Here is a 13434-nt window from a genome sequence, read left to right as displayed (position 1 = left end):
CAGAGCCTCAGCTCCTTCCTAATCTCGTCAGAAACCCGGCACCAACCTGAACTCCTGACCGCATTCCTGGAACCCAAAAATCACCTCCTGTTGAAATGTCGTATGGTATCTGGAAGGCCAGAGATGGTTATCAGATGCTCCTCCATCTCTGGAGTTACATCTCACAGCAGAGGGAAAGATACTGGTTAGTGAGCTGTCCAGTTGGATTGAGCCAAGTGTCCACATATGTCCCATTCAATCAATCTATCTATTCAGTGAGGGAGTGATCTACCAATCTATTCAGTGAGGGAGTGATCTATCTATCTATTCAGTGAGGGAGTGATCTATCTATCTATTCAGTGAGGGAGTGATCTATCAATCTATTCAGTGAGCGAGTGATCTAACAATCTATTCAGTGAGGGAGTGATCTATCTATTCAGTGAGCGAGTGATCTATCAATCTATTCAGTGAGCGAGTGACCTAACAATCTATTCAGTGAGGGAGTGATCTATCAATCTATTCAGTGAGGGAGTGATCTGTCAATCTATTCAGTGAGGGAGTGATCTATCAATCTATTCAGTGAGGGAGTGATCTATCAATCTATTCAGTGAGGGAGTGATCTATCAATCTATTCAGTGATGGAGTGATCTATCTATCTATTCAGTGAGGGAGTGATCTGTCAATCTATTCAGTGAGGGAGTGATCTATCTAACTATTCAGTGAGGGAGTGATCTATCAATCTATTCAGTGAGGGAGTGATCTATCAATCTGTTCATTTAACGAGTGATCTATCAATATATTCAGTGAGGGAGTGATCTATCTATTCAGTGAGGGAGTGATCTGTTTATCTATTCAGTGAGGGAGTGTTCTATCAATCTATTCAGTGAGGGAGTGATCTATTAATCTATTCAGTGAGGGAGTGATCTATCAATCTATTCAGTGAGAGAGTGACCTATCAATATATTCAGTGAGGGAGTGACCTATCAATCTATTCAGTGAGGGAGTGATCTTTCTATCTATTCAGTGAGGGAGTGATCTATCTATTCAGTGAGGGAGTGATCCTTCAATCTATTCAGTGAGGGAGTGATCTCTCAATCTATTCAGTGAGGGAGTGATCTATCTATTCAGTGAGTGAGTGATCTATCCATCTATTCAGTGAGGGAGTGATCTATCTCTCTATTCAGTGAGGGAGTGATCTATCTATTCAGTGAGGGAGTGATCTATCTATCTATTCAGTGAGGGAGTGATCTATCTATCTATTCAGTGAGCGAGTGATCTATCAATCTATTCAGTGAGCGAATGACCTAACAATCTATTCAGTGAGGGAGTGATCTATCAATCTATTCAGTGAGGGAGTGATCTATCAATCTATTCAGTGAGGGAGTGATCCATCTGTCTATTCAGTGAAGGAGTGATCTATCTATATTCAGTGAGGGAGTGATCTATCAATCTATTCAGTGAGGGAGTGATCTATCTTTTCAGTGAGGGAGTGATCTCTCAATCTATTCCGTGAGGGAGTGATCTATCTCACTATTCAGTGAGGGAGTGATCTATCAATCTATTCAGTGAGGGAGTGATCTGTCTAACTATTCAGTGAGGGAGTGATCTATCAATCTATTCAGTGAGGGAGTGATCTATCTATCTATTCAGTGAGGGAGTGATCTATCAATCTATTCACTGAGAGAGTGATCTATCTATCTATTCAGTGAGGGAGTGATCTATCAATCTATTCAGTGAGGACGTGATCTATCTATCTATTCAGTGAGGGAGTGATCTATCAATCTATTCAGTGAGGGAGTGATCTATCTAACCAGTGAGAGAGTGATCTATCTATTCAGTGAGGGAGTGATCTATCAATCTATTCAGTGAGGGAGTGATCTATCTAACTATTCAGTGAGAGAGCGATCTATCTATCTATTCAGTGAGGGAGTGATCTATCTAACTATTCAGTGAGAGAGCGATCTATCTATCTATTCAGTGAGGGAGTGATCTATCAATCTATTCAGTGAGGGAGTGATCTATCAATCTATTCAGTGTGGGAGTGATCTATCTATCTATTCAGTGAGAGAGTGATCTATCAATCTATTCAGTGAGGGAATGATCTATCTAACTATTCAGTGAGGGAGTGATCTATCAATCTATTCAGTGAGGGAGTGATCTATCAATCTTTTCAGTGAGGGAGTGATCTATCAATCTATTCAGTGAGGGAGTGATCTATCAATCTATTCCGTGAGGGAGTGATCTGTCTATCTATTCAGTGAGGGAGTGATCTATCAATCTATTCAGTGAGGGAGTGATCTATCAATCTATTCAGTGAGGGAGTGATCTATCTATCTATTCAGTGAGGGAGTGATCTGTCTATCTATTCAGTGAGGGAGTGATCTATCAATCTATTCAGTGAGGGAGTGATCTATCTATCTATTGAGTGAGGGAGTGATCTATCTATCTATTCAGTGAGGGAGTGATCTATCAATCCATTCAGTGAGGGAGTGATCTAGCTCTCTATTCAGTGAGGGAGTGATCTATCTATCTATTCAGTGAGGGAGTGATCTAACAATCTATTCAGTGAGGGAGTGATCTATCAATCTATTCAGTGAGGGAGTGATCCATCAAACTATTCAGTGAGAGTGATCTATCAATATATTCAGTGAGAGAGTGATCTGTCAATCTATTCAGTGAGAGAGTGATCTATCAATCTATTCAGTGAGGGAGTGATCTATCAATCTATTCAGTGAGAGAGTGATCTATCAATCTATTCAGTGAGGGAGTGATCTATCAATCTATTCAGTGAGAGAGTGATCTATCAATCTATTCAGTGAGGGAGTGATCTATCAATCTATTCAGTGAGAGAGTGATCTACCTATCTATTTAGTGAGAGAGTGATCTATCTATTCAGTGAGGGAGTGATCTATCTCTCTATTCAGTGAGGGAGTGATCTATCAATCTATTCAGTGAGGGAGTGATCTATCAATCTATTCAGTGAGGGAGTGATCTATCTATCTATTCAGTGAGGGAGCGGTCTATCAATCTATTCAGTTAATGAGTGATCTATCAATCTATTCAGTGAGGGAGTGATCTATCAATATATTCAGTGAGAGAGTGATCTATCATCCTATTCAGTGAGAGAGTGACCTATCAATCTATTCAGGGAGGGAGTGATCTATCAATCTATTCAGTGAGGGGGTGATCTATCGATCTATTCAGTGAGAGAGTGATCTATCTATCTATTCAGTGAGAGAGTGATCTATCAATCTATTCAGTGAGGGAGTGAGCTATCAATCTATTCAGGGAGGGAGTGATCTATCAATCTATTCAGTGAGGGGGTGATCTATCGATCTATTCAGTGAGAGAGTGATCTATCTATCTATTCAGTGAGAGAGTGATCTATCAATCTATTCAGTGAGAGAGTGATCTATCTATCTATTTAGTGAGAGAGTGATCTATCAATCTATTCAGTGAGGGAGTGATCAATCAATCTATTCAGTGAGGGAGTGATCTATCAATCTATTCAGTGAGGGAGTGATCTGTCAAACTATTCAGTGAGAGAGTGATCTATCAATCTATTCAGTGAAGGAATGAACTATCTGTCTATTCAGTGAGGGAGTGATCTATCAATCTATTCAGGGAGGGAGTGATCTATCTATCTGTTCAGTGAGGGAGTGATCTATCTATCTATTCAGTGAGAGAGTGATCTATCAATCTATTCAGTTAGCGAGTGATCTATCAATCTATTCAGTGAGGGGGTGATCTATCTGTCTATTCAGTGAGGGAGTGATCTATCAATCTATTCAGTTAACGAGTGATCTATCAATCTATTCAGTGAGGGAGTGATCTATCAATCTATTCAGTTAGCGAGTGATCTATCAATCTATTCAGTGAGGGGGTGATCTATCTATCTATTCAGTGAGGGGGTGATCTATTTATCTATTCAGTGAGGGAGTGATCTATCTATCTATTCAGTGAGGGAGTGATCTATCAATCTATTCAGTGAGGGAGTGATCTATCAATCTATTCAGTGAGGGAGTGATCTATCTATCTATTCAGTGAGGGAGTGATCTGTCTATCTATTCAGTGAGGGAGTGATCTATCTATCTATTCAGTGAGGGAGTGAGCGCACAAACTATTCAGTGAGAGTGATCTATCAATATATTCAGTGAGAGAGTGATCTATCAATCTATTCAGTGAGTGAGTGATCTATCATTCTATTCAGTGAGAGAGTGATCTATCAATCTATTCAGTGAGAGAGTGATCTATCAATCTATTCAGTGAGAGAGTGATCTATCATTCTATACAGTGAGAGAGTGATCTATCAATCTATTCAGTGAGGGAGTGATCTATCAATCTATTCAGTGAGAGAGTGATCTATCAATCTATTCAGTGAAGGAATGATCTATCTGTCTATTCAGTGAGTGAGTGATCTATCAATCTATTCAAGGAGGGAGTGATCTATCTATCTGTTCAGTGAGGGGGTGATCTACCGACCTGTTCAGTGAGAGAGTGATCTATCTATCTATTCAGTGAGGGAGTGATCTATCAATCTATTCAGTGAGGGAGTGATCTATGAATCTATTCAGTTAGCGAGTGATCTATCAATCTATTCAGTGAGGGGGTGATCCATCTATCTATTCAGTGAGGGAGTGATCTATCAATCGATTCAGTGAGGGAGTGATATATCTATCTATTCAGTGAGGGAGTGATCTATCAATCTATTCAGTTAACGAGTGATCTATCAATCTATTCAGTGAGGGAGTGATCTATCAATCTATTCAGTGAGGGAGTGATCTATCAATCTATTCAGTGAGGGAGTGATCTATCTATCTATTCAGTGAGGGAGTGATCTATCAATCTATTCAGTTAACGAGTTATCTATCAATCTATTCAGTGAGAGAGTGATCTATCAATCTATTCAGTGAGGGAGTGATCTATCAATCTATTCAGTGAGGGAGTGATCTATCTATCTATTCAGTGAGGGAGTGATCTGTTTATCTATTCAGTGAGGGAGTGATCTATCAATCTATTCAGTGAGGGAGTGATCTATCTCTCTATTCAGTGAGGGAGTGATCTATCAATCTATTCAGTGAGGGAGTGATCTGTCTATCTATTCAGTGATGGAGTGATCTATCTATCTATTCAGTGAGGGTGTGATCTATCAATCTATTCAGTGAGGGAGTGATCTATGAATCGATTCAGTGAGGGAGTGATCTATCTATTCAGTGAGGGAGAGATCTATCTATCTATTCAGTGAGGGAGTGATCTATGAATCTATTCAGTGAGGGAGTGATCTATCTATCTCTTCAGTGAGCGAGTGATCTATCAATCTATTCAGTGAGCGAGTGACCTAACAATCTATTCAGTGAGGGAGTGATCTATCAATCTATTCAGTGAGGGAGTGATCTGTCAATCTATTCGGTGAGGGAGTGATCTATCTATTCAGTGAGGGAGTGATCTTTCAATCTGTTCAGTGAGGGAGTGATCTATCAATCTATTCAATGAGGGAGTGATCTATCAATCTATTCAGTGAGGGAGTGATCGATCAATCTATTCAGTGAGGGAGTGATCTGTCAATCTATTCAGTGGGGGAGTGATCCATCTAACTATTCAGTGAGGGAGTGATCTATCAATCTACTCAGTGAGGGAGTGATCTGTCCATCTATTCAGTGAGGGAGTGATCTATCAATCTATTCAGTGAGAGAGTGATCGATCAATCTATTCAGTGAGCGAGTGACCTAACAATCTATTCAGTGAGGGAGTGATCTATCAATCTATTCAGTGAGGGAGTGATCTGTCAATCTATTCAGTGAGGGAGTGATCTATCAATCTATTCAGTGAGGGAGTGATCTATCAATCTATTCAGTGAGGGAGTGATCTATCAATCTATTCAGTGATGGAGTGATCTATCTATCTATTCAGTGAGGGAGTGATCTGTCAATCTATTCAGTGAGGGAGTGATCTATCTAACTATTCAGTGAGGGAGTGATCTATCAATCTATTCAGTGAGGGAGTGATCTATCAATCTGTTCATTTAACGAGTGATCTATCAATATATTCAGTGAGGGAGTGATCTATCTATTCAGTGAGGGAGTGATCTGTTTATCTATTCAGTGAGGGAGTGTTCTATCAATCTATTCAGTGAGGGAGTGATCTATTAATCTATTCAGTGAGGGAGTGATCTATCAATCTATTCAGTGAGAGAGTGACCTATCAATATATTCAGTGAGGGAGTGACCTATCAATCTATTCAGTGAGGGAGTGATCTTTCTATCTATTCAGTGAGGGAGTGATCTATCTATTCAGTGAGGGAGTGATCCTTCAATCTATTCAGTGAGGGAGTGATCTCTCAATCTATTCAGTGAGGGAGTGATCTATCTATTCAGTGAGTGAGTGATCTATCCATCTATTCAGTGAGGGAGTGATCTATCTCTCTATTCAGTGAGGGAGTGATCTATCTATTCAGTGAGGGAGTGATCTATCTATCTATTCAGTGAGGGAGTGATCTATCTATCTATTCAGTGAGCGAGTGATCTATCAATCTATTCAGTGAGCGAATGACCTAACAATCTATTCAGTGAGGGAGTGATCTATCAATCTATTCAGTGAGGGAGTGATCTATCAATCTATTCAGTGAGGGAGTGATCCATCTGTCTATTCAGTGAAGGAGTGATCTATCTATATTCAGTGAGGGAGTGATCTATCAATCTATTCAGTGAGGGAGTGATCTATCTTTTCAGTGAGGGAGTGATCTCTCAATCTATTCCGTGAGGGAGTGATCTATCTCACTATTCAGTGAGGGAGTGATCTATCAATCTATTCAGTGAGGGAGTGATCTGTCTAACTATTCAGTGAGGGAGTGATCTATCAATCTATTCAGTGAGGGAGTGATCTATCTATCTATTCAGTGAGGGAGTGATCTATCAATCTATTCACTGAGAGAGTGATCTATCTATCTATTCAGTGAGGGAGTGATCTATCAATCTATTCAGTGAGGACGTGATCTATCTATCTATTCAGTGAGGGAGTGATCTATCAATCTATTCAGTGAGGGAGTGATCTATCTAACCAGTGAGAGAGTGATCTATCTATTCAGTGAGGGAGTGATCTATCAATCTATTCAGTGAGGGAGTGATCTATCTAACTATTCAGTGAGAGAGCGATCTATCTATCTATTCAGTGAGGGAGTGATCTATCTAACTATTCAGTGAGAGAGCGATCTATCTATCTATTCAGTGAGGGAGTGATCTATCAATCTATTCAGTGAGGGAGTGATCTATCAATCTATTCAGTGTGGGAGTGATCTATCTATCTATTCAGTGAGAGAGTGATCTATCAATCTATTCAGTGAGGGAATGATCTATCTAACTATTCAGTGAGGGAGTGATCTATCAATCTATTCAGTGAGGGAGTGATCTATCAATCTTTTCAGTGAGGGAGTGATCTATCAATCTATTCAGTGAGGGAGTGATCTATCAATCTATTCCGTGAGGGAGTGATCTGTCTATCTATTCAGTGAGGGAGTGATCTATCAATCTATTCAGTGAGGGAGTGATCTATCAATCTATTCAGTGAGGGAGTGATCTATCTATCTATTCAGTGAGGGAGTGATCTGTCTATCTATTCAGTGAGGGAGTGATCTATCAATCTATTCAGTGAGGGAGTGATCTATCTATCTATTGAGTGAGGGAGTGATCTATCTATCTATTCAGTGAGGGAGTGATCTATCAATCCATTCAGTGAGGGAGTGATCTAGCTCTCTATTCAGTGAGGGAGTGATCTATCTATCTATTCAGTGAGGGAGTGATCTAACAATCTATTCAGTGAGGGAGTGATCTATCAATCTATTCAGTGAGGGAGTGATCCATCAAACTATTCAGTGAGAGTGATCTATCAATATATTCAGTGAGAGAGTGATCTGTCAATCTATTCAGTGAGAGAGTGATCTATCAATCTATTCAGTGAGGGAGTGATCTATCAATCTATTCAGTGAGAGAGTGATCTATCAATCTATTCAGTGAGGGAGTGATCTATCAATCTATTCAGTGAGAGAGTGATCTATCAATCTATTCAGTGAGGGAGTGATCTATCAATCTATTCAGTGAGAGAGTGATCTACCTATCTATTTAGTGAGAGAGTGATCTATCTATTCAGTGAGGGAGTGATCTATCTCTCTATTCAGTGAGGGAGTGATCTATCAATCTATTCAGTGAGGGAGTGATCTATCAATCTATTCAGTGAGGGAGTGATCTATCTATCTATTCAGTGAGGGAGCGGTCTATCAATCTATTCAGTTAATGAGTGATCTATCAATCTATTCAGTGAGGGAGTGATCTATCAATATATTCAGTGAGAGAGTGATCTATCATCCTATTCAGTGAGAGAGTGACCTATCAATCTATTCAGGGAGGGAGTGATCTATCAATCTATTCAGTGAGGGGGTGATCTATCGATCTATTCAGTGAGAGAGTGATCTATCTATCTATTCAGTGAGAGAGTGATCTATCAATCTATTCAGTGAGGGAGTGAGCTATCAATCTATTCAGGGAGGGAGTGATCTATCAATCTATTCAGTGAGGGGGTGATCTATCGATCTATTCAGTGAGAGAGTGATCTATCTATCTATTCAGTGAGAGAGTGATCTATCAATCTATTCAGTGAGAGAGTGATCTATCTATCTATTTAGTGAGAGAGTGATCTATCAATCTATTCAGTGAGGGAGTGATCAATCAATCTATTCAGTGAGGGAGTGATCTATCAATCTATTCAGTGAGGGAGTGATCTGTCAAACTATTCAGTGAGAGAGTGATCTATCAATCTATTCAGTGAAGGAATGAACTATCTGTCTATTCAGTGAGGGAGTGATCTATCAATCTATTCAGGGAGGGAGTGATCTATCTATCTGTTCAGTGAGGGAGTGATCTATCTATCTATTCAGTGAGAGAGTGATCTATCAATCTATTCAGTTAGCGAGTGATCTATCAATCTATTCAGTGAGGGGGTGATCTATCTGTCTATTCAGTGAGGGAGTGATCTATCAATCTATTCAGTTAACGAGTGATCTATCAATCTATTCAGTGAGGGAGTGATCTATCAATCTATTCAGTTAGCGAGTGATCTATCAATCTATTCAGTGAGGGGGTGATCTATCTATCTATTCAGTGAGGGGGTGATCTATTTATCTATTCAGTGAGGGAGTGATCTATCTATCTATTCAGTGAGGGAGTGATCTATCAATCTATTCAGTGAGGGAGTGATCTATCAATCTATTCAGTGAGGGAGTGATCTATCTATCTATTCAGTGAGGGAGTGATCTGTCTATCTATTCAGTGAGGGAGTGATCTATCTATCTATTCAGTGAGGGAGTGAGCGCACAAACTATTCAGTGAGAGTGATCTATCAATATATTCAGTGAGAGAGTGATCTATCAATCTATTCAGTGAGTGAGTGATCTATCATTCTATTCAGTGAGAGAGTGATCTATCAATCTATTCAGTGAGAGAGTGATCTATCAATCTATTCAGTGAGAGAGTGATCTATCATTCTATACAGTGAGAGAGTGATCTATCAATCTATTCAGTGAGGGAGTGATCTATCAATCTATTCAGTGAGAGAGTGATCTATCAATCTATTCAGTGAAGGAATGATCTATCTGTCTATTCAGTGAGTGAGTGATCTATCAATCTATTCAAGGAGGGAGTGATCTATCTATCTGTTCAGTGAGGGGGTGATCTACCGACCTGTTCAGTGAGAGAGTGATCTATCTATCTATTCAGTGAGGGAGTGATCTATCAATCTATTCAGTGAGGGAGTGATCTATGAATCTATTCAGTTAGCGAGTGATCTATCAATCTATTCAGTGAGGGGGTGATCCATCTATCTATTCAGTGAGGGAGTGATCTATCAATCGATTCAGTGAGGGAGTGATATATCTATCTATTCAGTGAGGGAGTGATCTATCAATCTATTCAGTTAACGAGTGATCTATCAATCTATTCAGTGAGGGAGTGATCTATCAATCTATTCAGTGAGGGAGTGATCTATCAATCTATTCAGTGAGGGAGTGATCTATCTATCTATTCAGTGAGGGAGTGATCTATCAATCTATTCAGTTAACGAGTTATCTATCAATCTATTCAGTGAGAGAGTGATCTATCAATCTATTCAGTGAGGGAGTGATCTATCAATCTATTCAGTGAGGGAGTGATCTATCTATCTATTCAGTGAGGGAGTGATCTGTTTATCTATTCAGTGAGGGAGTGATCTATCAATCTATTCAGTGAGGGAGTGATCTATCTCTCTATTCAGTGAGGGAGTGATCTATCAATCTATTCAGTGAGGGAGTGATCTGTCTATCTATTCAGTGATGGAGTGATCTATCTATCTATTCAGTGAGGGTGTGATCTATCAATCTATTCAGTGAGGGAGTGATCTATGAATCGATTCAGTGAGGGAGTGATCTATCTATTCAGTGAGGGAGAGATCTATCTATCTATTCAGTGAGGGAGTGATCTATGAATCTATTCAGTGAGGGAGTGATCTATCTATCTCTTCAGTGAGCGAGTGATCTATCAATCTATTCAGTGAGCGAGTGACCTAACAATCTATTCAGTGAGGGAGTGATCTATCAATCTATTCAGTGAGGGAGTGATCTGTCAATCTATTCGGTGAGGGAGTGATCTATCTATTCAGTGAGGGAGTGATCTTTCAATCTGTTCAGTGAGGGAGTGATCTATCAATCTATTCAATGAGGGAGTGATCTATCAATCTATTCAGTGAGGGAGTGATCGATCAATCTATTCAGTGAGGGAGTGATCTGTCAATCTATTCAGTGGGGGAGTGATCCATCTAACTATTCAGTGAGGGAGTGATCTATCAATCTACTCAGTGAGGGAGTGATCTGTCCATCTATTCAGTGAGGGAGTGATCTATCAATCTATTCAGTGAGAGAGTGATCGATCAATCTATTCAGTGAGAGAGTGATCTATCATTCTATTCAGAGAGAGAGTGATCTATCAATCTATTTAGTGAAGGAATGATCTATCCATCTATTCAGTGAGAGAGTGTTCTACCAATCTATTCCGTGAGGGAGTGATCTATCTATCTATTCAGTGAGGGAGTGATCTATCTATCTATTCAGTGAGAGAGTGATCTATCAATATATTCAGTGAGAGAGTGATCTATCACTCTATTCAGTGAGAGAGTGATCCAGCAATCTATTCAGTGAGGGAGTGATCTATCAAACTATTCAGTGAGAGAGTGATCTATCAATATATTCAGTGAGAGAGTGATCTATCACTCTATTCAGTGAGAGAGTGATCTATCAATCTATTCAGTGAGGGAGTGATCTATCAATCTGTTCAGTGAGAGAGTGATCGATCAATCTGTTCAGTGAGAGAGTAATCTATCATTCTATTCAGTGAGAGAGTGATCTATCAATCTATTCAGTGAGGGAGTGATCTATCAATCTATTCAGTGAGGGAGTGATCTATCTATCTATTGAGTGAGGGAGTGATCTAATAATCTATTCAGTGAAGGAATGATCTATCTGTCTATTCAGTGAGGGAGTGATCTATCAATCTATTCAAGGAGGGATTGATCTATCTATCTGTTCAGTGAGGGGGTGATCTATCGAATTGTTCAGTGAGAGAGTGATCTATCTATCTATTCAGTGAGGGAGTGATCTATCAATCTATTCAGTGACAGAGTGATCTATCAATCTATTCAGTTAGCGAGTGAGCTATCAATCTATTCAGTGAGGGGGTGATCTATCTATATACTCAGTGAGGGAGTGATCTATCTATCTATTCAGTGAGGGAGTGATCTGTTTATCTATTCAATGAGGGAGTGATCTATCAATCTATTCAGTGAGGGAGTGATCTATCTATCTATTCAGTGAGGGAGTGATCTGTTTACCTATTCAGTGAGGGAGTGATCTATCTCTCTATTCAGTGAGGGAGTGATCTATCTCTCTATTCAGTGAGGGAGTGATCTATCTCTCTATTCAGTGAGGGAGTGATCTATCAATCTATTCAGTGAGGGAGTGATCTGTCTATCTATTCAGTGATGGAGTGATCTATCTATCTATTCAGTGAGGGTGTGATCTATCAATCTATTCAGTGAGGGAGTGATCTATCAATCTATTCAGTGAGGGAGTGATCTATGAATCGATTCAGTGAGGGAGTGATCTATCAATCTATTCAGTGAGGGAGTGATCTATCAATCTATTCAGTGAGGGAGTGATCTATCAATCTATTCAGTGAGGGAGTGATCTATCAATCGATTCAGTGAGGGTGTGATCTATCAATCTGTTCAGTGAGGGAGTGATCTATCTCACTATTCAGTGAGGGAGTGATCTGTCAATCTACTCAGTGAGGGTGTGACCTGTCTATCTGTTCAGTGAGGGAGTGATCTATCTATCTATTCAGTGAGGGAGTGATCCATCTGTCTATTCAGTGAGGGAGTGATCAATCTATCTATTCTGTGAGGGAGTGATCTATCTATCTATTCAGTGAGGGAGTGATCTATCTATCTATTCAGTGAGGGAGTGATCCATCTGTCTATTCAGTGAGGGAGTGATCTATCTATCTATTCAGTGAGGGAGTGATCCATCTGTCTATTCAGTGAGGGAGTGATCTATCTATCTATTCAGTGAGGGAGTGATCTATCTTTTCAGTGAGGGAGTGATCTATCAATCTGTTCAGTGAGGGAGTGATCTATCTATCTATTCAGTGAGGGAGTGATCTATCTATCTATTCAGTGAGGGAGTGATCTATCAATCCATTCAGTGAGGGAGTGATCTATCTAACTATTCAGTGAGAGAGTGATCTATCAATCTATTCAGTGACGGAGTGATCTATCAATCTATTCAGTGAGGGAGTGATCTATCAATCTATTCAGTGAGGGAGTGATCTATCTATCTATTCAGTGAGGGAGTGATGTATCAATCTATTCAGTGAGGGAGTGATCTATCTATCTATTCAGTGAGGAATTGATCTATCTATCTATTCAGTGAGGGAGTGATCTATCAATCTTTTCAGTGAGGAAGTGATCTATCAATCTATTCAGTGAGGAATTGATCTATCAATCTTTTCAGTGAGGGAGTGATCTATCTATCTATTCAGTGAGGGAGTGATCTATCTATCTATTCAGTGAGGGAGTGATCTATCTATCTATTCAGTGAGGGAGTGATCTATCTATCTATTCAGTGAGGGAGTGATCTATCAATCTATCCAGTGAGGGAGTGATCTATCAATCTATTCAGTGAGGGAGTGATCTAGCAATCTATTCAGTGAGGGAGTGATCTATCAATCTATTCAGTGAGAGAGTGATCTATCTATCTATTCAATGAGGGAGTGATCTATCAATCTATTCGGTGAGGGAGTAATCTATCTAACTATTCAGTGAGAGTGATCTAGCTCTCTATTCAGTGAGAGAGTGATCTATCAACCTATTCAGTGAGGGAGT

The 13434-nt window shown here is 39.7% G+C and overlaps 1 protein-coding gene across 7 annotated transcripts in view; it reads left to right on the top strand.

Moving 5' to 3' along the window:
• col16a1 (collagen, type XVI, alpha 1) overlaps nt 1–13434 on the top strand; it is a 636201-nt gene that overhangs the window by 183645 nt on the left and 439122 nt on the right. The gene's annotated exons all lie outside the window — the stretch shown is intronic.

The sequence above is a fragment of the Somniosus microcephalus genome, chromosome 20 (genome assembly GCF_052327205.1).
Source record: "Somniosus microcephalus isolate GS21.2 chromosome 20, FLI_Smic_1.0, whole genome shotgun sequence".
Taxonomy (NCBI): Eukaryota; Metazoa; Chordata; class Chondrichthyes; order Squaliformes; family Somniosidae; genus Somniosus; species Somniosus microcephalus.
The sequence above is the reverse complement of the archived record's forward strand: the minus strand, read 5'-3'. Positions and strand labels throughout refer to the sequence as shown.